The 24,609-nt window shown below is 37.1% G+C and overlaps 1 pseudogene across 1 annotated transcript; it reads left to right on the forward strand.

Annotated features, from left to right (window-relative positions):
* The first annotated feature begins 8,057 nt into the window (after positions 1-8,057).
* LOC306643866 (N(6)-adenosine-methyltransferase catalytic subunit METTL3-like) lies at positions 8,058-10,091 on the forward strand (annotated as a pseudogene). The gene is made up of 2 exons: positions 8,058-8,153; positions 8,327-10,091. The product of its transcript is annotated as a N(6)-adenosine-methyltransferase catalytic subunit METTL3-like (transcript).
* The last annotated feature ends 14,518 nt before the right edge of the window (positions 10,092-24,609 follow it).

The raw sequence follows: 24,609 nt of genomic DNA on the forward strand, positions 1-24,609 counted from the left end.
AGAAAACTAATCTTTGAGGTTCAGGTCAATAGGAAAGTATACTGATCATAGATTTACCTCAAGCATTACAAATCCTACTCAGGGGAGTCAAAGGAAGTCACTTATGGGAATAGGACATCAAGTAGCACCATCAATGCCAATAAACACCATTGATTATACATGTTGGTCCTCTATTGCTAGTAGTAGGAAAAACCATGATAAATAAAAGGAGTTTCAAAAGCAGAGGTCTTCAAACTGTGGTCTGTTGGCCAAATTCAGAATACTACCTATTTTTATAAATAAAGTACAATTCAAACACAACCTCGTTTATTTGTTTATGTATTGCTTGTGGCTTTTCTCATGCTACCTTGGTGTAACAGAATAGTTGTGCAAGAGACTGAGTAACCACAAAGCCTAAAATATTTACCACCTGACTCTTTTACGAAAAAGTTTGCCTGAAACTTATCTACAGTAAGTTTCTCCAGCCATATAAAATATGCATATCAGTAGCAGTGCGATAAAAGATGCTTGCTCACTGAAAAAAAAAAAATAAAGCTTTTCTTCCAAGTTCTGAATTTCCTATAAGGAGTTAGAGGTGAGGAGCAGAAGCTAGGACATAATTTATAGGTTTTCTTTGCTAATAGAATTCAGCCCACATCTACTCTTCCCCACAGCCCCCAATCAAGGATTATTAGTTTTATATCAGAAATAGATTTGAATGACCCTAAAGCCCTGCTCCCTGCAGGATCAGCTTCAATTCCCTGATTTCTCTCCAACCCTGCAGGCCTGCCTAGACTCGCAGGCGCCACCTTCTCTGCTCAGGGTCATTCAGCTATTCCTGGCCCCAGTTCTAACAAAGAGGAACCACTGACCTGAGTCATTTAGTTCAATTGCTGACAGGAATCCTATTATCTGAGTGCCACTTCCCATTGAGGTCTCTAGATGCGGGCACATGGCTCTGCGCCATGATTAATGAGGGGGTTGTGCAGTCACATTCACTCACCAATGGAGAGGTAGGTAGAGGAGGCAAGTTTCCACACACATGAAAGCTACACTCACTGGGGACACTTTTTTTTTTTTTAATTGCCATTTGTTGTTGTTGTTTTGCTTTATGTTTCCTCATTTCTCTCTGTCAATCACTATGTCTCTTCTGGGATGGTTCACTCTGACCTGAAGGGGAGCCTCAGGCAGGGAACTACTCCTAAGCTTCTAACCAGAGCACAGGTGACTGGTCTGTACATTGTACCAGCCAAGAACTTTGACCTAAAATGATAAGAGACTAAACTTCCAAAAATCAAACTCAAACACATTTCACTAATAAATTAGCTAATATTGGTTCATTGAATACTCATCAGAAACTTAATAATCAAAACAATATCACAGAAGAAGGTAAAAGGAAAAAATGAACACTTTGAAAAGAGTCTGAGGGTCTGAGATTGCATTGGTTTAAGAAAACAAACCTGGAGGAGAAGTTGATGCATGACACTAAGATCACATATAACTTAAGGGCACAGAATGGTAAATAAGATCTCTTACCTCACCCACCAGTACTCTTCTACCTTGTAGGACATCACGTTCTTCAACATTGTGACACCCAATAGCATATGTATCTTATCCCTTTGGCCAGAGATTAACTTATAGAATTTATCAAAAATAAAGGTCTAATGGACACAAACCCAAATAAATACAATTTTCTCATACTAGACAAAGGGGCCAAAAATATGCAATGGAGAAAAGATAGCCTCTTCAACAAATGGTGCTGGGAAAACTGGAAAACCATATGCAACAGAATGAAATTAAACCCATATCTCTCACCCTGCACAAAACTCAACTCAAAATGGATCAAGGACCTCGGAATCAGACCAGAGACCCTGCATCTTATAGAAGAAAAAGTAGGTCCAAATCTTCAACTTCTTGGCTTAGGATCAGACTTCCTTAACAGGACTCCCATAGCACAAGAAATTAAAGCAAGAATCAACGACTGGGATAGATTCAAACTAAAAAGCTTTCTCTCAGCAAAGGAAACTATCGGTAATGTGAAGAGAGGGCCTACAGAGTGGGAGAAAATCTTTGTCACTCATACTTCAGATAGAGCACTAATTTCCAGAAATATAAAGAACTCAAAAAACTCTACACCAAGAATACAAATAATCCAATCGACAAATGGGCTAAGGAAATGAACAGACACTTCACAGAAGAAGATCTACAAGCAATCAACAGACATATGAAAAAATGTTCACCATCTCTAGTAATAAGAGAAATGCAAATCAAAACTATACTAAGATTCCATCTCACCCCAATTAGAATGGTGATTATCAAGAACACAAGCAACAATAGGTGTTGGCGAGGATGTGGGGGAAAAGGTACACTCATACATTGCTGATGAGGCTGCAAATTAGTGCAGCCACTCTGGAAAGCAGTATGGAGATTCCTCAGAAAGCTTGGAATGGAACCACCATTTGACCCAGCTATCCCACTTCTTGGCCTATACCCAAAGGACTTAAAACCAGCATACTACAGAAATACAGCCACATCAATGTTCATTGCTGCTCAATTCACCATAGCCAGAATGTGGAACCAACCTAGATGTCCTTCAGTTGATGAATGGATAAAGAAACTGTGGCATATATATACAATGGAATATTACTCCGCCATAAAGAATAATAAAATTATGGCATTCGCAGGCAAATGGATGAAATTTGAGGATATCAAGCTAAGTGAGATAAGCCAATCTCAAAAAACCAAAGGACGAATGATCTCGCTGATAAGCGGATGATGACATATAATGGGGGGTGGGAGGGGTTAGTGTTAGGGTTAGGGTTAGATTCAGGGTTAGGGTTAAGGAGGGTGGCAAGAATGGAGGAAGGAAGGACTGTATAGAGGGAAAAGAGGGGTGGGAGGGGTGGGGGGGAAGAAAAAAAATAACAGAATGAATCAAACATTACCCTACATAAATTTATGATTACACAAATGGTATTGCTTGACTCCATGTACAAACAGAGAAACAATATGTATATATGTATCCCATTTGTTTACAATTAAAAATAAATAAATAAATAAATAAATAAAGGTCTGAACCAGTGGTGGTGGTGTAATCCCACCAGCTCATGGGGCTGAGGCAGGAGTATCACAAGTTCAAAGCCAGTCTCAGCAACTTAGTGAGGCTGGACGCAACTTAGCCAGACCCTGTCTGTCTCACAATAAAAAATATCAAGGGTACTAAGTGCTTAAGTACCCCTAGGCTCAGTCCCCAGTACCAAAAAATAAATAAATAAATAAGTCTGAGCTAGCTCAGAAAGTTCTCCAATGAGTTCAGAGACTCATACCAAATAGACAGTGTCACTTATTCAGTAAGGTCCAATTGGCTACTGGGAATGGTTGAGAATCATTGTGGACCATAGATAAAGGCTGTATGCATTTGTGCATAAAAATTCCGATGTGTGCTTCTAACTCCTCTTTCCATGAAGAAGATAACATGACAACAATAATGATGATGATAACTAACATTTTGGGGGCATAGCCTCTGAAATAGACACAAGCACCTCTGACACTTCATATAATATGACCACAATTTAGGCTATATACTATTTACTAATAACTCTCAAATTGTAAAGTGGTAGTCAAGGCCACAAGAATGCTGTGGACCTAGTTGCATTTCTGTAATTCTTCCTTCCTTAGATCTTTCTCTGTAGATACAATATGGAATTTTCCATTTAAAATGCCAGGTGTGATCCAGGGAAGAGGAGACTTTCCATCACTGCCTTAACACCCTACAAAATTTTGAATCTGTATTTTTTCACCTATTTGTATTCCAAAGGTACCCCAGGAAAAAAAACTTCTCAGTGCATCCAAAAGAAATCTATTTCCTATTTCTAGTTATGTGATTAATAATAATAAGAGGTATCAAGAGGAAAAATTCCATCAACTCTGGAAGGGTTGAAGCATAGCTATCTGAGGACTTAGAAATGTGTTCTCAAAGGAACTCTGATAGAGAGTAAAGGGCTCGGTATGTTTGCAAATGCAGGCCTCATATCATGTACACATATCAGATAAAAATATTAAAAAGTCGTGAATATCAGGCTCTCAAGGCTTCAGATGCTTGGCAGTATACGCTAACATAAAATTACACAGGTTTTGATGTAAGGCATTAATTAGGTTGAATCCCAGCTCTATACTACTAATTATCTGGATGGCCTTACTTATTAGTTAAGCGTTTGATCTTCCTGATTCTCAGGTTTCCCCTCTACCAAATGGATATTATAATTCCTGCCTAACAAAATTTTATGTGATAACATAAGTAACAGTCTTAACAGAAGATCCAGCACATAGTAAGTACTAACTTAACCACAACCATTAATTTAAATGGGACTCATTATACTTCAGTGTACTAGTTGGTTTTTCATTTCTGTGACCAAAACACCAGAGGAGGTGTTTTTAGAGGAGGAAACGTTTATTTTGGCTCATTGTTCCAGAGGTTTAGTCAATGATTGGCCAAGTCCTTTGCTCTGGGCCCAAGGTGAGATAGAATATCTTGGTGCCAGGGTGTGATGGAAAGCACTGCTCCATTCATGGGTGGTCAGAAAGCAGAGACAGGGACGATGAACCTTTCTAGAGGCCCCAGTGACCCATCTCCTCCAGCCACACCCCACCTGCCTACCAGTTCATTCAAACCAAGGTAGACAGATAAGGTCATACTATCATAATCTAATCTCATGATATTCCTATATTAACAGAAGCTTTGGGGAGACACTTCATATATAAGTCATAACACTTATATTCACAGTATGCCATGACATTATTTATTTATTTGTTGTTGTTTTCCAAGCTGTGGTGTATAGATACATGAATTTCTGGTTTAATCAGGTAAGATTTTGTTGGCTTTTGTTGTTGTTTTACCTCATTTTGTTTTATGTGTTCAGAAGAATTCTAAAATGTCTAAGAATTTTCCTTCCATAGCATGTTCAGTCCATAATTGAATCTTTCTTTTATCTGAGCTTCTCACAGGACTTTAGGGATATTCATTTGTGCCTTATTTCTCATTGTTGCATACTGTAAAAGAGATGGTGAACATGGAAGATTAGTTTTGAATACCTTCCAACCCAATATATAGTTCTAAAATTTTACTTTTGTAATTAAAACCTCGAAATGGATTAGATCTCATGTGAAATAATTCATCAGGTATTTAAAGAGTTCTTTATGTGTTTTAAGGTCATCTGGGCCTGGCAGAACTTTGACTTTAGGTTGATACCTTTCCTTTCAATTAATAACAGAAAGTTTAGAGAAAAATCATTAAGTTGGGAGGAAAAAAAAAATTTATGTCATCCCTAATCAGTGTGTTACCTTCCAAAGGACATAAAAATCCCCATGGATTGTCTCTGTAAACCAGGGGGTGTAATATGTTATAACAGAGATTCTCAACCTTAATTGTACACCAGAATTACCTGGAGGGCTTGTTTAAAAAAACAGATTTCTGGGCCTTAACCCAAGTTTTCTGATTGAGAAGCTGGAGTGAGACTTTGTGTTTCTAGCAAATTCCCAGATAATGCTGATACTGCTGGCCCAGAGACCACATTTTGAGAATATCAATATGCTCTGAGGAAATTAAATTTTCTCAGTTCTCAGAGCCCTTTTTTTTTACAGAAAGATTCCTTTAACAATAAAGTGAGATTCTGTTTTTAATAAGAGGGTTTTCTTCTCTTCTAACTCTGAGCATTCCTCAAGACTTGGTCTTTATCCCTCTTTTTTTTTTTTTTTTTTTTTTTCCTTCTGTCTTACAGAGCAGCCTCTAGTCTTCTCTATTCATCTCTATGCAACTGGCACTCAAGTCTCTATGTCTAATGCCTTTATCTCCCTTGAGATCTAGATCAAGAATTCTACATAAGAATGCAACAGGAATTTGTGGAACGAATGAATAAATGAATGTATAAATGGATGGATGATGGGATGTGAAATACGCCTGCAGCCAAGGAACCAGAAGCTTCTACCTAAAGCCTTTGTGACTCTAAATCCTTGTTCCTAATTCAAATTAGCTCTAGAAAAATATATCTTCTAATTTTCCATGATATTTTTTGGAGTAAGGATAAGAGAAAAGGCACGGGTAAGAAAGAGGAAGTTCAAAGAAAGAGAAGCTGAGCTGAAATTGCTGTAATTATAAAGAAGATTCTGGAAACAAGCAGGCCTGTAACATTGAAAACTGGCCACAGTGGGATATGGGTTACTTTCAATAAACTCTAATTTGTCTGTATGCCTTTTCCTAACAGTGACTTTGCTCAGCTTAGTTACCATTATTAGCTACAGTTTATATAAACCACCCACCTTTAAGGCATGCTTTTTCAAATTTTTACTACTTCCAAAATTCTTTCCAAATTTAGACAAACTTGGAATAAAGGTTAGGTTTTTCTATATCAAACCACCTGGGTTTTGGATTCAATAAGTCTGGGTTGGGTCCCCCAAATTTGCTATTAAACAAGATTTCAGTTGTTTTCAATGCTGTTAACCTGGGCATACTGAGAACCACAGTTCCTGGACACTGCATGGTAGCTATACTTAATCACTACAGTAAGAATGCAAATCACAAGAATGGAGAAGTGGCCTAGCCATATCTGAATGACACTAGAAAACTTTACAAGAAGAAGGATATGAATCAGATTGAGACCTAATGACAGAATGAGACCTCTGAAAATTCACACTTCCATAACAGCAGTGAGAACACTGGCAGATAAGTAAAATAAGAAACCAAAAACTGTCAAAATCAACTTTTTTCAAAATAACTGAAACTAAGTAAAGGCTTTCTATAATTCAAGGAGTATTTATTTAAGAAAACAGATAAATTTCATAAGAGCAGAGAGCTCTGAGGTGGCTTTAGCTTTATGGTGCCCATGACAGACAATATTCTTGCAACTTTAGCTGCTAGGAGTCATTGGAGAAAATGGGATTGATTTGGAACCCACCAAATACTTCTTTCTCAAAGAACTGTTATTATTTACCCTATGACAGCTCGCTGAAACTCCATTCTCAATGTGTGTACTTATTTGACCTAAGTCAGAGTTTGGTCTATACAAAAAGGTATACCAGTAGGGCATTCGTGGAAAACCAATAGTGAAAATTGCTATAGACTAAAGCATCACCCATGGAGGCTGAAAGGCTGACCAAAAATGTTTTTAATAAAGCTGAAAAATGACATGTCCACAAGGAATTTTGTAAAGCTTTAACCCATTTCTGGAAACTAAAAGTTCATGCATATATGCAGGATTGTGTACACATCTCTTGCCAGTTAAGATCTGAGAAAGCCCTACATTCCCATCCCTGGCAGTCTTTGAGGTTCTAGAAATGCAGAGGTTCTAAAAAGCAAAGATTCTAGAAAGTGAAGTCTAACATAGATTTTGAACATTTTCTGATAGGGAAATGCTTTTAAAGCAACATAATATAAACATGTATGCAGCTAACAACAAAGTGGCAAAATGCATTAAGGAAAAGCTTGCAGACAAGACAGAAACAAGACAATGGAATAAGAATTGGAGATCTCAAAACCCCAAAATTGATAGAATAACTAAGCAGAAGAAAGAAACTCAAAACTTGGACATTATTAATTAACTAAGCCTAACACATCTATAAAACATTTTACCCAACAACAGCAGATAATATGTTCTTCTAAAGGCACTTGGAACAATCTTCAAGATACACCATATATGGACTGTTAAACAGGCCTCAACTACTTTACAATGATTCAGATCCCAAAACATATGTTCTCTTGACCACAGTAAAATAGAATTAGAAATCCATCACAGAAGGAAATTTGGAAATTACAAATATATGGAAATTATAGTATATACTTCTAAACAATGAATCACAGAAGAAATCACAGGGTACTAACTAAATACTTTCAGATGAATAAAATTGAAGACACAACACAGAAAAAAATCATGTAGCTAAAGCAGTGCTTAGAGGATAATTCACCTATAAATGTCTATATTATAAAAGAAGGAAGATGTAAAATAAATAACCAAATATTCCTCTTTAAGAAAAAAGAAAGGGGCTGGGAGGAACTAGTCCACCGCAGCCTGAGCTGCGAGAGCAGGATGTCGGACACGTGGAGTTCTATCCAGGCCCACAAGAAGCAGTTGGACTCGCTTCAGGAGAGGCTGCAGTGGAGGCGGAAGCAGGACTCGGGGCACTTGGAGAACCCATCACTATTATAGTCCCCTGAGCCTCTTTTGCAGCATAGAAGAATGTGACAGCCTTGGACCTTCAAAGTGCTTCTGTGACCCTTCCTCTTTGACAAAACAAAACAAGGAATTTAGTTCTGTTTGCAAAAGTTCCAGTCAGCAGAACATAAAGGAATCATAAGCAAGATTTACGGAATCCAGAGGCAGCATTATCCCCAAACTTCCATAGTGATAGTCCAGTACCTACTGCACCCACCTCTGGTGGCCCTAAGCCAAGCACAGCTTCAGCAGTTCCTGAATTAGCTACAGACCCTGAGTTGGAGAAGAAGTTGCTTCATCACCTCTCTGATCTGACCTTAACATTGCCCACTGATGCTGTATCCATTTGTCTTGCTATCTCCCGCCAGATGCCCCTGCCACTCAAGATGGGGTGGAAAGCCTCCTACAAAAGTTTGCAGCTCAGGAGTTGATCGAGGTAAAGTGAGAGCTCCTACAAGATGATGCACATCCCACTCTTGTGACCTATGCTGACCATTCCAAGCTCTCTGCCATGACAGCTGCAGGGGCAGAAAAGAAAGGTCCTGGGGAGGTAGCTGGGACTATTGCAGGACAGAAGCAGCGTGCAGAACAGGACTCAACTACAGTAGCTGCCTTTGCCAGCTCTTTAGCCTCTGGCCTGACTTCTTCAGCATCAGAACCAGCCAAGGAGTCAGCCAAGAAATCAAGAAAACATGCTGCCTCAGATGTTGATCTGGAAATAGAAAGCCTTTTGAACCAACAGTCCACTAAGGAACAACAGAGCAAAAAAGGTCAGTCAGGAGATCCTAGAACTATTAAATACTACAACAGTGAAGGAACAATCCATTGTTGAAAAGTTTCGTTCATGAGGTCGGGCCCAAGTACAAGAATTTTGTGACTATGGGACCAAGGAAGAGTGCATGAAAGCCAGTGATACTGATCGACCTTGTAGCAAGCTGCATTTCAGACGAATTATCAATAAACACACTGATGAATCTTTAGGTGATTGCTCTTTCCTTAACACATGTTTCTACATGGATACCTGTAAATATGTTCACTATGAAATTGATGCTTGTGTGGATCCAGAGGGTCCTGGCAGTAAGGACCATAGACCAAGCCAGGAGCTTGCTCTTACACAGAGTGTTGGAGGTGACTCCAGTGCAGATCGACTCTTTCCACCTCCGTGGATCTGTTGTGATATCTGTTACCTGGACGTCAGCATGTTGGGCAAATTTGCAGTTGTGATGGCTGACCCACCCTGGGATATTCACATGGAGCTGCCCTATGGGACCCTGACAGATGATGAGATGCGCAGGCTCAACATACCAGTACTGCAGGATGATGGCTTTCTTTTCCTCTGGGTCACAGGCAGGGCTATGGAGTTGGGCAGAGAATGTCTTAACCACTGCGGTTATGAACGGGTAGATGAAATTATCCGGGTGAAGACAAATCAACTTCAGCGCATCATTCGAACTGGTCATACAGGCCTCTGGTTGAACCATGGGAAGGAACACTGCTTGGTTGGTGTCAAAGGAAATCCTCAAGGCTTCAACCAGGGTCTGGATTATGATGTGATTGTAGCTGAGGTTCGTTCCACTAGTCATAAACCAGATGAAATTTATGGCATGATTGAGAGACTGTCCCCTGGCACTCGCAAGATTGAGTTATTTGGACGACCACACAATGTACAACCCAACTGGATCACCCTTGGAGACCAGCTGGATGGGATCCACCTACTAGACCCAGATGTGGTTGCACGGTTCAAACAAAGGTATCCAGATGGTATTATCTCTAAACCTAAGAATTTATAGAAGCACTTGCTTACAGAGTTAAGCACCCAGAGCCATGACTTTGCAGGCTACACCTGAAGAATGGTATTTGTACAATAGCTTTTCCCCTTATTTAAATAAGGGTTTGTATTGTAATTAGGAAAAAGAAAAAAGAAAAAAGAAAGACAAGTAAATTCAGTCCAAAGCAATCAGGAAAAAAAGATATAATAAAAACTAAAGCATAAATAAATGAAACATTGTTGAATATAGAGAAAGGAAATGTCTCCATAAAAAGAACAAAAATTGAATACCAGATGATGAAATTTTATGGATTTTATGACATTGGAATTTAGAGTTTCTATTAAACAAATTACAACTAGGGACAAAGTTAATAGAAATATGAAACTGAAAGAAGGTATGTACAATCTCTAAAACTAGGCCAGGGTACTATCAGGAACTACACTGTTCAATACATTGTCACTAGTCACAGACGGCTACTTAAATTTAAATTTATTTCAAATAGATTGAATTTCAGTTCCTTAATTGTATGAGCCACATTTTAAGCATTCTCTAGCCATGTGAGACTCATGCCTATCATATTCAGTGGTACAGATATAGAAAGAACTTTCCCATTATTTCCACAGAAAGTTTTAAAGAACAGAACTGATCTGGAATATACTAAACCTACGCAAATCAACATGAAAAAGCTAAAATTTCAAATTACACATGGGGAAAGAACATAAATAAATAAAGATGGAGACATCTAAATGGCTGTTAGGATTCACACATATGATCAAAGTCAGTAGGGCATCAGAGAGAAGAAAATTAAAATGATAAAATATCACTTCAGGCCAACAGACTGAGAAAAATCTAAAAAGTGGGATAACAGAAAAGTTGGGTGAAATTAAAGGAAATGAGAAATTTCATGTTTTGCTAATGAGGGTGTCACTAGCACAGCTTTTGTAGAAAGAAATACTGTGGGGCAATATTAAGTAAAATTAAAAATATCTATATCCCAACACACACACACACACACACACACACACACACACACACCATACACACCCCTGGTTGTATATATCAGAGAAATTCTCATCTGGGCTGTTGTGATACAAACACAACCCTTGATGCTAAATTTCATCTTGAGCTGGTTCAGCAAGTCTGAGTACCACAGCAGAACGCTCCGATTAAACTACTGGGCCAAAGCTCTGCCTGTCTAACAAGACAATCCTCTTAGATGTTACTTACACTAAATTCTATAAATATGTAGAGCATTACAGGGGTGATCTTCCTCGGGAACACTGGCCATGCTGCATATAACCTATCTGTGCTGAGGCTACACTGTGGGGCAGTGGGAGTCAGGGGTCTGTGCATTCTCTATTTCTACCCTTGTAAGGGTTTCCCTGATGGACTTTATATTATATCTGCATTGTGTGGTTCTGTAAGTGTGTATGTGCTAAGACTTATAGAAAGATATTTGTGTTTTCAGGATAGTGGAAACAATCTCAGTGCCTATCACCAGGGAAATAGATAAGGAAAATGAGGTAAATCTAGAATATATCATATTTGCTGCAATCAGAAACAAGAAACTGTCTTTGTTGTGCATTCAGAGATCTTAAAAATAGTACTGAGTCAAAAAGCTAATAAGCAAAATAAGTTCTGTAGTTAATAATTACTTATGTGTGCTAAATTCATATACACAATACAGTATATTTTATGTGACTATAAGCATATTAAGGGATATCAACAATGTAGAGCAGCTATCTATAACTCATGCTAATAAGTGGGGAGGAGAAACCAGAATATATTTAACAGAAGAAAAAAATAAGTAAAACAAAAAAAGGGTTTTGCCTCTAATGACATGATAATATGAAAATTATTAAAAGCTCAACTCCTGCTCATAAGATATCCAAATACATGGGTAGAAGAAATAATTGTTTTTATAACAGCTTAACAATAATTAATAAAAGAATCAAGTGAGTAACATAGGGGCTAATCAAAGAGGAGTCTAACACTTCATCTTGTGTGTTTTAAAGTAACTGGGAAAAGAGTAGCACCATTTACAATGATAGAGACATGAGTAAGTAGAGATAATTGGATTAAAAAAGTTAATTCTGTTTTACACATAGGGTGCTGATACAAGACCCTAAGGGAAATGAAAGCACAGTTTTTATTATTAAAGGAATTATACTTTGAAACATATGCAAATGGAGAATTTCATCAACTCTAGATGGTTTAATTAGTTGTTCTGTTGGAAAAGTTAACCATAGAAAGAGAATGAGCTAAAGTAGGACAACTACCGGATGACAGGCAAAGGTAGGAATGCAGATGAGAAGGAAGTTGGGTGAGATACACAAGTGTTAAATTACATCAAAACAGAAAAATGAAAGCGGGCTTGGAAGATATTTATGTATCATGCCTTCTCACCTGCATGTGAGGAAACCCAGCAGACTTCTGAATATTTTGATTCCTATAGAGCAACATTCTCCAGGGATTCTTTTACCCTAAGTCTCAGGGAATATCGGGCCTTTACCTTGTGACACATTATGCTTTGACATTCGCTCTTGGGACTGCCCCTTGCTCCTCACATTTGACAAAAGATAGAGTACTATACTTTGGCTAGGAACAGCTCTTTCTAGACCTAAGACACTAAAGCAGGGTTATAGGCATTATTGTAACCAGTTTTCACTGTCTGCCATATATTTATCAAGCCAGATTTAGGTGGGTTCTTCTATCAAATGCCTGGCTTGCTAATGTTAAATTGGAGCCACCACCTCCAATCCACATCACTACTAAGATTCTTGCTGTTTTCTCTCTCTCTCTCTCTTTTTTTTTTTTTTTTTTCCTGAAGTATTTTACTTATGCAACAATGGCTTTCAGGATATGCTATGCTGTAGAAACCTTGCCATGTGTTTTTGAATAACATAGAGAAAGGTAACAGTGTATATTGGTATCATCAAAAGCAGAAGGTACTGAGCACTGTGGTGTGCACCTGTAATCTCAGCAGCTCAGGAGGCAGGTTCAAAGTCAGCCTCAGCAATTTAGTGAGGCCCTGTTTCAAAATTTAAAAAATAAATAAATAAAAATATAAAAAAGGCAGAACACAAGTGTTTGAGAACAGTCACCAGGTTATTCAGTTGTCATAAATTTTCGGTTCATAGGATATTTATAGGGGGTATATTCCATTTTTTTCATGACAGTAGATATACTGATTTTTCTGGATCTCCAAAGTCAATTGCATGTTGGTATTTACATTCAACAAGCTAACTCTAGTGACCTTGAACTTAGTAGAAACTCTTCCTGAACTCTTGCATTATTGCTATTTTTGGTTTCTGGATGTTACTATGAAGGGTTTTTTGTTTTTTCATTTTTATGGACTTTATGCATATACACTTACAAAGAAAGTTGAGAGCTGCTATGACAAAAACTGACAACCAGGAATATTTTAAACTAGAATATAGTGTTTGGAAGTGTGGTTCTTGATATATCTCAGTGGAGATGGAGACGCCAATTTTGGAGTCATCAGCACAGAGAATACTTTAAGTGTTATAGTTGAATTCTAAGGTAACCTGGTTGTTTTATGCAGAATCCTCACTCTATCTACTTCCCAGAACATCTTTCCATTGCTGTTTATTCTGTATCAGCATTGTTCTCTCTCCTCTCTTCTCTTCCCCTCTCCTCTCTCTCTCCCTCTCCTCTCCTCTTGTCTCTTCTCCTTTCCTTTTTTCTCTCTGATTTGCCCCTATCTCCATAATTTCAGCTGGGTCACCACTCCAATCTGCAAAACACATCTTCGTGGATAAGACTTTCTCTTATCTCATTCTATCTCCCATAACCTACATATAGTGCCCAGTACCTTTAGTTCAACTCATTTATTTATTATTTATTCAATCCCAATGTATAACCCTGTCCCCAGCCTTCATAGACTAGTTAGATGGTAAAATGAGTAGGATTCTTGACACACAGTCATATTGCAAATGTGTGGTTATTTCACACCAATCCCACTCTATAGTCATGAATTATAAATGCATACAATGTGAAAGGTGGTTTAGGCATGTTATCAGGTGAAGACACTTTGAACATATTTTGGAGGGCAATTTCTTGTCTAATTCCAGGAACTAAGAAAATAAATCATAGATCTTCTTTTTATTTCTGCACAACTTAATATACATACATACTATGTACATATTCACACACACACACACTCAACATAGATGCACACACTATTTCACTTTCCCTTCCTGCCAGAAACCTATCATGATTTTACCCTCCCTCTGGTGTACTCCTGTCTAATAATAATAGTAATAATAATAATAGCAAAATAGATCTTCCTCAGGTTGTGGCAACATAAAAAGAAGGATTCTAGATCTAAGGTATACCCAGGCAGTTAAAGACTTTTTTCAGGCACATCCCAGACTAAGAGAAAACCCTCCACTGAGAGCACACAGAAAGCAATGGTCTTACTCTAACCAGTAGGAAAGATCTGTGCCTGTCTCAGTTTTTCTGCCTTAAGGTAATGCTCCCAACTCAACAGAAATATTTCAAACCAATGTATATGAAGAATTTTGTGTGCCAAATATAGTGTTCAGGATGCATTTGCCGTGAACCTATTTTAGTGCTCCATCTGTTTTCATTCTGCACTAACTCCTGGTCTTGCTTTGTGGAATTAGAGTTTTTGCTGGACATTCCAGCTATCAGTTCCATCTTGGATTCTTTAACCCAGGACTAATTAGTGCCATCTTGTAGTCAGTTGTTTATCTCTATTTCCTAACCTGTTATTTGTGTCTCATTCTGAGAATCCCTCACATTGTCTTTCATTAAACCTCATTTAGGTAAGACTTGAGATTCTGAAATATTCATTTCTAAACCCTAGAGCTTGGATTTCTGACATGTGATGAATTTTGAGAAAATGATTTTCATAGAGATTGAGAACACAAAGTGTTAAGGTACAGAGGGAAAGCTAAATTGTGAAGGGATGAGAGTGCAAGGATAAGCCAGCTATTCTAAAAGAATGGCATGCAAAGGGAGAGAATTGGGTTACACCTCTAAGGTTAAATGACTTAGTATTATTAGATAGTAGCAGCTTCTATTTATGGCTGGTTACTTAGGCTAACCAGTCTTTGAGTATATTTAATTTTATACTTATAATAACACTTTGGAATATATTTTATTTACTGCATTTTTCAAATGAGGAAACTAAGACTAAAACCTCTTCATTTGTCTTAAGCCTTTCAGTTAATAACAACCAGAGCCAGGCTGTGTTTTTGTGTGTGTTTTCCCCCTAATATCTCCACCCTCAGCCACTGGTTGACACCAATTCACTCTCTGTTTCTATGAGTTAGACTTTTATAGCTTCCACTACTGAGTGGAATCATATAGTATTTTGTCTTTCTGTGTCTGGCTTATTTCACAATAAAATAAAGTCTTCCAGGCTAATGTATTTTGTCACACATGACAGTATTTCCATCATTTTATCGATCCTTTTAGTTATCCATAACATTAGGATTCAGTTTTACATAATTTATAAAAGCATAGAATATAATGTGTTCTAATTCAGTCCCTTCTTTCCTTCCACACCCTGTTCCCTTCCCTCCACTCTACTTCTCTTTCTACTGTTTATTTAAAGTTTTTTTTTTTTTTTTTAACTTGTGTCTTATGGATATACATGATGGTGAGATTCACTGTGGTATATTCATATACGTACATAGGAAAGTTAGGTCAGATTCACTCCACTCTTCTTCCTTAGTCCATCCTTCCTTCCTTCTCCACAACCCTCTTTGTCCATTCGGCTAAGCTTTCATCTATTTTGATGGAATTCCCACCCCCCTTTCTTTCTTTTCTTCTTTCTTCCTTTTGTTATTTCTCCCCCCCCCCCCTTTCTCTCTCTCTCCTTTTTTGGATTAGTTTGCATGTATCAGAGAAAGCATTCAACCTTTTGGGGACTGGCTTATTTCACTTAACGTGATAGATAGTGTCTAGTTCCAAGCTTGATTCCATAGCTTGGCTATCATGAATTGTGCTGCTATAAACATTGATGTGGCTGCATCTCTGTAATATGCTGACTATAGAGCTTTGGGATATATACCAAGGAGTGGGATATCTGGGTCATATGATAGTTCCATTTCTAGCTTTTTGAGGAATCTCTATACTGTTTTCCAGAGTGGTTGCACAATTTGCAGTACCACTAACAGTATGTGTGTATCTTTTCCCCGACATTCTTGCCAACATTTATTGTTATTGACCTCTGTCTCTCACCCTATACAACATTTATTGTTATTTGTATTCTTGATAATTGCCATTCTGATTGGGGTGAGATGAAACCTCACTGTAATTTTGTTTTTCATTTCCTTAGTTGCTAGAAATGTTGAACATTATTTTATATATTTGTCGACCATTTGTATTTTTTCTTCTAAGAAGTGCCTGTGTTGAGTAATTTTATCCAATTAATATTGAGTTTTTTTGTGGTATTAAGTTTTTTGAATTCTTTATACATTCTGGATATTAATACCTTATCTGAGGAGCAGAGAGCAAAGATCTCCCATTCTGTTAGCTCTCTTTTCATGCTCTTAATTGTTCCTTTGTTGTGAAGCAGCTTTTTAATTTGATGTCATCCATCAAAATTTGGGACTTATTTCTTGAATTTTAGGAGTCTTATTAAGAAAGTTGGTTTCTGTTTCAACCTGCTGGAGTGTTGGGCCTACATTTTATTCTGGCATTTGCCTAAGTCTTTGATCTACTTTGAGTTTACTTTTGTGTAGGGTGAGAGACAGGTCAAGTTTCATTCTACCACATATGGATTTTCAGTTTTCCCAGTACTATTTGTTGAAAAGGCTATCTTTTCTCCAATGTATGTTTTTGGCACCGTTGTCTGGTATCAGATAACTATATTTATGTGGGATTTTTATCATTCTTAAGTTCAAATAGCATTCCATTGTGTGCATACACCACATTTTCTTTATTAATCCATTCTTCAGTGGAGACTTGGGTTGATTCCTTATCTTGGCTATTGTGAATAATGCTCCAATAAACATGGGAGTTCAGATTTCTCTGAAATACTGATTTCATTATCCTTTGTATATGCATTCAGGAGTTTGATTGTTGGATCATATGGGAGTTCTATTTTTAATTTTTTGAGGAAACTCTATACTTTTTCTATAAAGACTATATCAATTTACATTTTCCCCAACAGACTGCAAGGATTTATAAGTATGAGTTTGTCAAGATGAACCCAACTACTATGTACTGTATTGCTTATAAAGTTCTGAAGAAAAAAAGTAGAACACAGTAGTAGGACCTGGTACATTCCTATAATTCCTATAACCCCAGCAACTAGGGAGGCTGAGGCAGGAGGATCACAAGTACAAAACCAGCCTTATCAACTTAGCAAGACCTGCAAAATAAGAATTAAAAGGTTGGGAATGTGGTTCAGTGGTTAAATGTCCCTGTGTTCAAACCTCGGTACCAAAAAATTAAAAAAAAAAAAAATAGGAACTTGAATGTTGGTAGGTTTTTCCAATTAATCATATTTAAAATGATATGCAACTTTCATGTTCATCTTCCCCTCTTACCCTCTTGGACTCTTGATACCAGATGAAAAGTTGGGCTGATCTCGAGGAGGAGAGGTCATGTGGATAGAGACCCAGCTGCTCTTCAGAACCAACCACTAGAGAGGTGAACAAGGCTATTTAGACCACAGTCAAGTCAACAGATGACTGCAATATAGAAGGGCCACAGACAAGATGAGCAGAAATTGCTGATTCATGGAACTCTAAGCAAATACACAATTTGTTGTTTCACACTACTACATATTAGAAAATCAATAACTGATCAGAAATAGATAACTGATATAACAATTCTAATAATCATTTTTAAAATGACTTGACCTTGATTTATTGCATTAAAACCTAAATAACATCTTTAGAAATATACTTTTGGGAATGAGGAGACAAAAGTTTTCATCTTTATGTCATATAAACCTAATTTGTATCTTGAAGAATACTATTTGGGGAAGTAGAAGATAGTTGTCTTCTTACTAGAGAAATCCTTCTCATGGGACTGTCCCTTTGCCCAGCTTTATTTGAACATATGCCTGTCATCTTAAAGATAAATTACAAAGTGTTCTCTTACCAACAGAGAATCAAATATGGTCCTGACGAATAAATAAACTCATAGGTGTATCTGATCTTAACCTTTGCAGGGAAAATCTTTAGAAATTCATATAAGTATGAATTAGCAGTCGTCTAACAGGGGAAGTTATGTATATCATTCATTAAATGTTGAGTTATGATTTGCTTACTTGTCTTTTGTAAATGTTTTCAAACCTCAATCCTATTTTATTTATCAGCAAGAATTATAATAACTGTCTCATCATTGAAATTAGATTAAACACTACAAGTGAATCATTAAAGGCTACAGGCAGCTCTTAATAAGATACTTGAATCAGCATATCTGCTAAATTACTTTAGCATTCCGCCCAGGACTGCTTTGTGTTTAATTACAACACCTTCCCCAATACACTAATACTCTGAACTTTTCTGTGTAGTCATTTTCTTTACATCAGAGCAAGGATGGATATCTTCGTATTCCTGTCTCTCTCCCTCTCTTTTCTTTTTCTTTTCCAATAAAAAGCAATGCCTCCAAGTTAAGAGCATTTCTATTTCTAAACAGTAATTTTGTATTCTGTTCAAACCCCAAAGTCTAAGCTTATTTCAAAGTCTTGCTCTAAAGCTTTACTTTAATCTTTTCCAAACATAAGGCTGCTGGTTACAATGAATTTGAATTTAACATGTTAACATCTCTACAGCACAACTGGCTGTACGTATCAGTAGGGTATGTGTTCATTTAATAATTTAATTTGATGGCACATTGGGCAAAACCCCATATTATAGAATGTTAACCCCACCACATGTAATTTCAATTGTGGTATATTCATTTGTTTGAATTTAAGGTTTCCTGTCCTTAAGGTCAACCTAAAAATTCTCTTGCTTTTGTAAGGGATTAACCCTTATCAATAAGCACCTGGTATCATGGTTTGGATGTGAGATCTTCCCAAAAAATCTCATGTGGCAATGCAGGAATGTTCAGAAGTGAAATGATTAGATTATGCAAACTGTAACCTAATTGGTGTATTAATCCATTTCCTGCAGTAAAAATTCCAATGTATCACTGGGTGGTAACCGTAGGCAGATGAGGCATGGCAGAGCTCACTGAGGACTTGCCCTTGGAATTTCTATTTTGTTTCTGGCTCCATGAGCTGAGTTGCTTTCTTCTACTACAGTCTTCCACCAAGATGTTCTGCCTCACCTCAGGCCCAAAGCAAGGAAGCCAGTCAACCATGAGCCCAAAATGAACTTTTCTTCCTCTAAGTTGTTCTTGTCAGGTTTTATGGTCACAATGACAAAAAGTTGACTAACACACCTGTATTAACAATTAAAAATATATTAGAAATTTCCCTTGAGAACACAGATCTATAGGAATAAGACATAGAAAAGAGGAGGTTACAGAACTTTTTAAAAAAATAAAATTGTACATCCATGCCCAGAGAAATATTTTAGGCAGCTCAATTCTTCTTCACCCTATTGCATCCTTTTTAATTCAGAAATCACTTAAAAAATTGACTAAATTTTTCCCCTACAGCATATGTTCTATAGGATTCTCCCCTATAATTCTAATAAATGGTTCATGATGCACTAATAAACTACATACAAAAATTCATTTGGATTTGATTTTCTGAAGATGGTACAGTATGGAGCTACATAGCCCATCTCCCTATACATACTCTTTCTTCTCCCCCAGTGCTAAGGATTGAACCCAGTCAGGCACTTATCACCAGGTCACAGTCACAGCCAATATACCGTTTCTATGACCAGAAAGCTTATGTTATAAATGTATTCTAGGCTATTCATACTCAACATTATAAAATATTTTGACTATGTTGGACAACATGAAAAATTGGAACAGAACTTAAGGGATATGAACTTGGTGGTTTAAAAATATCTTCAACTACATTCTGGTATTTAGGGAAGATTAGAGTAAAGCTTGGTACTAAATTTCTAAATAAGCTTAGGATTTGGATTTCATACTACAGACAGAAGTTCTCATCTCCGTTCAAGAGCCTGGAAACAAAAACATTACCAAAATTGAAAGCAAATGCTTTTGTATTATGAAAATATGGGTATAGAAAGGCAAATATGGTTTCTTCTTCAAAAGGCTGGAACTTTACATTGTTAAGAAAATTGAGACAATTTAGGAAACGGTTGTAAAATAGAGAACTGCTAAGTCACTAGTGGACTGAATCAGCAAGTAGTTCCAAAGAGGTTATTGGGACATTTCTAAAGATTAACTAAATCCCTATGACTAAGAATTTTCTGGACATAATTTCCTTTTCTTTCCCTCTCCAAATTCTATCTGTCCTTCAAAGTTTGGTTGACTGTTTATGTTCAGAAGACAGTTTTCTCTTGAGTATTCCACCCACTCTGATGTCCCTCTCCCTTCAATTCAAACACTGCACTACCTCGATAGCATTAAACTTCATTATTATTTCTTAGATCCCATATCTAAGGATCAAAGCCCCTTGATGACAGGAACAGAGTCTTGCAACTGTGCATGCATGTTGTATTCTACCCAGCAGTTACCTTATGCCATGAATTGTGTCTTGACTCAGGCATCAGATGGGGTGGGTCTCAGCCCCATAACACCTGTTTGACCTTGCACCAAGCACTTAGATTTTCAGTTTAGCTCCTTCCTCCACAAAATAGGTACAAAAGACCTGCTGTCTATCCTCATCAGCCAGAAGTGAGGATTAAAAAAGAAATTATGAATGAAACAGCATAATTGATGATAGTTTCCATGATGTGAGGTTTTGCTAGCATGCTTGGTACCAAGAAGTTACTGACTGAGGTATAATGGCTGAATCTTATTCCCTCCATGGACTCATTCAGTATGTGTAGAATATGTATTTGACTCACCAATTATAAAACAGCCATAATAATACAAGATGCTTATAATTGGAGAAACGGGGATGAGGTGGGGTACATGGGATAAAAAGATGAGAAGCTATATGAGAATTCTCTGTACTTTCTGCTTAGTTTTTCTGTGAACATAAAGCTATTTGAAAAGAGTCTATTAGGTATTTTTAAATAAAAAAGAATAAGGTCTACACATTATGATTTTAAGGTTAAATATAAAGCTTCTTAATGTTTTACAGACAGTAAATCCATATCCTTAGGTGTTGTATCTTTTTCTAGCAAGAAGAAATCACTTGCATCTTCAGCAGGCAAAAATGAGCAAGTTAACATACAACTCCATAGCATCAAGAGTTTAATTAAATAGTAAATAGCATAATCACAGGTATATTCTCTTAGGAATAATCTTGGATGATCTATAATGTAATATTGCAGGATGACATTGGAAGGATATGCCCTCACTTTTTGCATCTTTTGCATTATTTTTTTAGTTTTTGACAAGTGTTCTTAAGATTTTTGTCATTAAATTACTATTCTAACTTCCCTTTTGCTTTCCTAAGTCCAGCATGTTGCAGCTCCCACCTTGATCTCTAACTTGGCCTCTCAGCTTTCTTCATTCTCTTGGATACTCCCTACCTGGTTATAGGAAGTAACTCTCACCTTGGTTTATGCTCTTGGTATTATCACCCCAGGAGCCCTCTTCAGCTTCTTCTGATTCTCGCTGGCCTAGTATTTGGCCTAAAATGTGATTCTGGATGATGGAAAATGCTGAGTCAATGACTCAAAAGAGGGACAGAAGAGAGCAAGAACTAAGAATTCAAAGAAATGTAAAGAGGGACATTCTTCTGAATTTATTTCTTGCCCTGCTTCTACAGTCACCAGTATTTCTTCTTGCTCAAAACCAACAGCTCCATGTGCAAATCAAATCTGGCCAGACCTAAAACAATCGGTCAGTCATCCTGCTAAAAGCCAACTGTGCAAAATCCTGTCCAAGGAAAAGCCTATTAGAAAGGTAAAAATAACACTGGACATTTAATAAAAGACAAAACTACCACGATAGAAATAGGCAAAAGACAGGTTGAGCTTGCCTGAGCAAAAAGAAAAAATTAACTATGCTAGATTCTCTGGCACAGTTGACAAATCAGCAGAATGTAGAAGTTAAAGATGACCTTTCAGGGATGTCAAGAAGAAATTTATGTTCTGATTTTACTAATTATTATATATTGAACTTGGGCAAGTTGCTTAATTTTTCTGGGCCTCAGTTATATCATAAGTAAAGTGGGAATAATGGTACCTGCCTCATAAAGCTATTTAGAAGATTAAGTGTACCAATGTAGTAAAGCTCTTGAGGCTTGGTAATGCATCACTTCAACAGTGTTTTAAGTTTTCTCTTCACAGATCTGTCATCCTCTCTGAACCTCAGACATCTTATTTCTATACCAAAGAAAATAATACTGTCCTGTCTGCAACCCTATGTTCTTACAAGGGTCAAATGTGTACATGTTTCTCAGAAAGTGTCCATTTCAATTGAGGATTGGGGGATAATGATAGTGTCATTAAGTCATTAAACTGAGAAATAACTTAGATTAGCATTTATTTTATATAAATGGAATGCATTTGGGAGCAGATACATGAAAAATTTATATTAATTTTAAAACTAAGTGAGACACTAGTAGAATATTTCATACACAGTGCTCACCTAAAGCCATGCCATCCCTCTCTACCCCTTTACATGCCTGCGGAAAGTAGATTTATTTTCTTTTATACCTTTGGGAATATTTGTGCAAAAATAAAGTATCTCTATGAACACCATTATAAAACAAAGAGTGAGGGCTGGGGATGTAGCCCAGTTGGTAGAGTGCTTACCTTGCAAGCACAAGGCCCTAGGTTCAATCCCCAGCACTGCCAAAACCAAACAAACAAAAAAACAGAATGAGATGCCAAAAACAAACAAACAAAAAACAGAATGAGATGCACCTAAATATTTTGAGTGAAGAATGAGGTCAGTTTTTTCATAATTGGTGGAAGCTGTGAAACAATAGCAACTTTAAAAGCAAAATGAGGTCAGCTAGCTTATAGAAGGCCTGAGATTTGAGAACATATGGGAATGGCTGTGAAAAAATTATTCATAAAGTACAAATAAAAAACAAACAAACAAACATCTCTGATATTCTCTGATATTCTCTTTGATAACCACTTAAACAACAAGTAAACTATCTGACAAGTAAAACTACAGGTTTTTGGTTCCTGTTTTTTTGTTTTATTTTTTTCTCTCTCTCTCTCTCTCTCTCTTACACAGGTAGCTGATACCTTGATGGCATGGCATACTAATAATTCCTGGTTTCAAAGAATACACTTACAGGTCAAACATGCTATGATGCATGGCTTGCTTTCATGTCTTGGTTTATTTCTTTCTACTTCAAAACTGGTATCGCCAAGTTCAGAAAAGGAAAGTGAATAAAAGTTTCTATAGGATGGTAATGTTTGAAGAGGGTGAAATGTGATGCAATCAGGATTCAAGAGGCATCACTCAGGGCATGAGGGCACCATTAAATGGGATAACCATGAATGCATGCTAAATTTCTTCTTACTCTGAGGCCACGGTCAGAACTCTGGGAATCACTTTGGGTATGCAGTGACATAGAGCCCACAACATGCTAACCTTGATAAACTAAAGAGCAAAGCTTGTGCTTTCCTTTGCCAGGGTGTACACGTATGCCACATTCCCACACAATGGCAACATGCTTTTTCCAACTTGAAAGCTACTTTAAGAGTTACTACGTATGCTAGAGCAGTAGTTTTAAACAAGAGGGTATTTTGCCCAAGGACACATGTGGTAAGTTTGGACACTGCTGGCCCAACTAGAGAGGGATGAGCTACTCACATCTAATTTGTAGATACCAGAATTACTACTAAATATCCTACATGGGACAAATTTTATCTCAACCAAAATGTCAATAATGTTAGATTGAGAAGATGATACTGAGTGAGCAGTAACCAATCCCTCTCTTCTCTACAGACACCAATGGCATAGAACCAACAATACAAAACATATGATTTAGAGCTCAAGAAAGCCAAAGTGACCAGGAGGTCCCAGAACTTTAAAGGTGGAAGCCAGTAGTTCACAGAATTTATGGAAAGAAAATTTCTGCAGAAATACAGTAATAAAAGCTGTAAATAAAGTGAATGTGGAGCACTCATAAAAGATAATTGCATTTTTTTTGACAAAGAATACATCATGATACAAAAGTGGCATCCCATAACAAACAGGTGTGAAACAGATGCCACATGAGAAAGAAAAATCTACAAAATTTAACAATGCAAGAAAACACAAGGCCAGTCAGATTATCATCACTTTTTCATGAGGAGGGCACTGAGTACATGCAGCAGTTTGCTATATGCATCTGAGCTCACATTCCCATAGACTTCCACAGTTGGTACAGTGGAAGATTAAATGTGGTTTCACATGCCTTTATCTCTCTTTCTTTTAAGAGAAGGGATCCATGTCACCTCTAAACATTGGAAGTTCTTTGTGACTGTTTGATCAACAGAATAGTTTCTCAGATACCTAATACTTCCTATTTCTTAGAATATATTTCTTGGGAGCCCAAACCTTCTCTCAACAAATTCTAAAGTATTCTGGGAACATCATACTGGAAAAATCTCATATAAGAATTCTGGGAAATGACACCAGATGGGTAGATGATTTTCCAC

The sequence above is a fragment of the Sciurus vulgaris genome, assembly GCF_902686455.1.
Source record: "Sciurus vulgaris genome assembly, chromosome: 14".
In the NCBI taxonomy this organism is placed as follows: domain Eukaryota; kingdom Metazoa; phylum Chordata; class Mammalia; order Rodentia; family Sciuridae; genus Sciurus; species Sciurus vulgaris.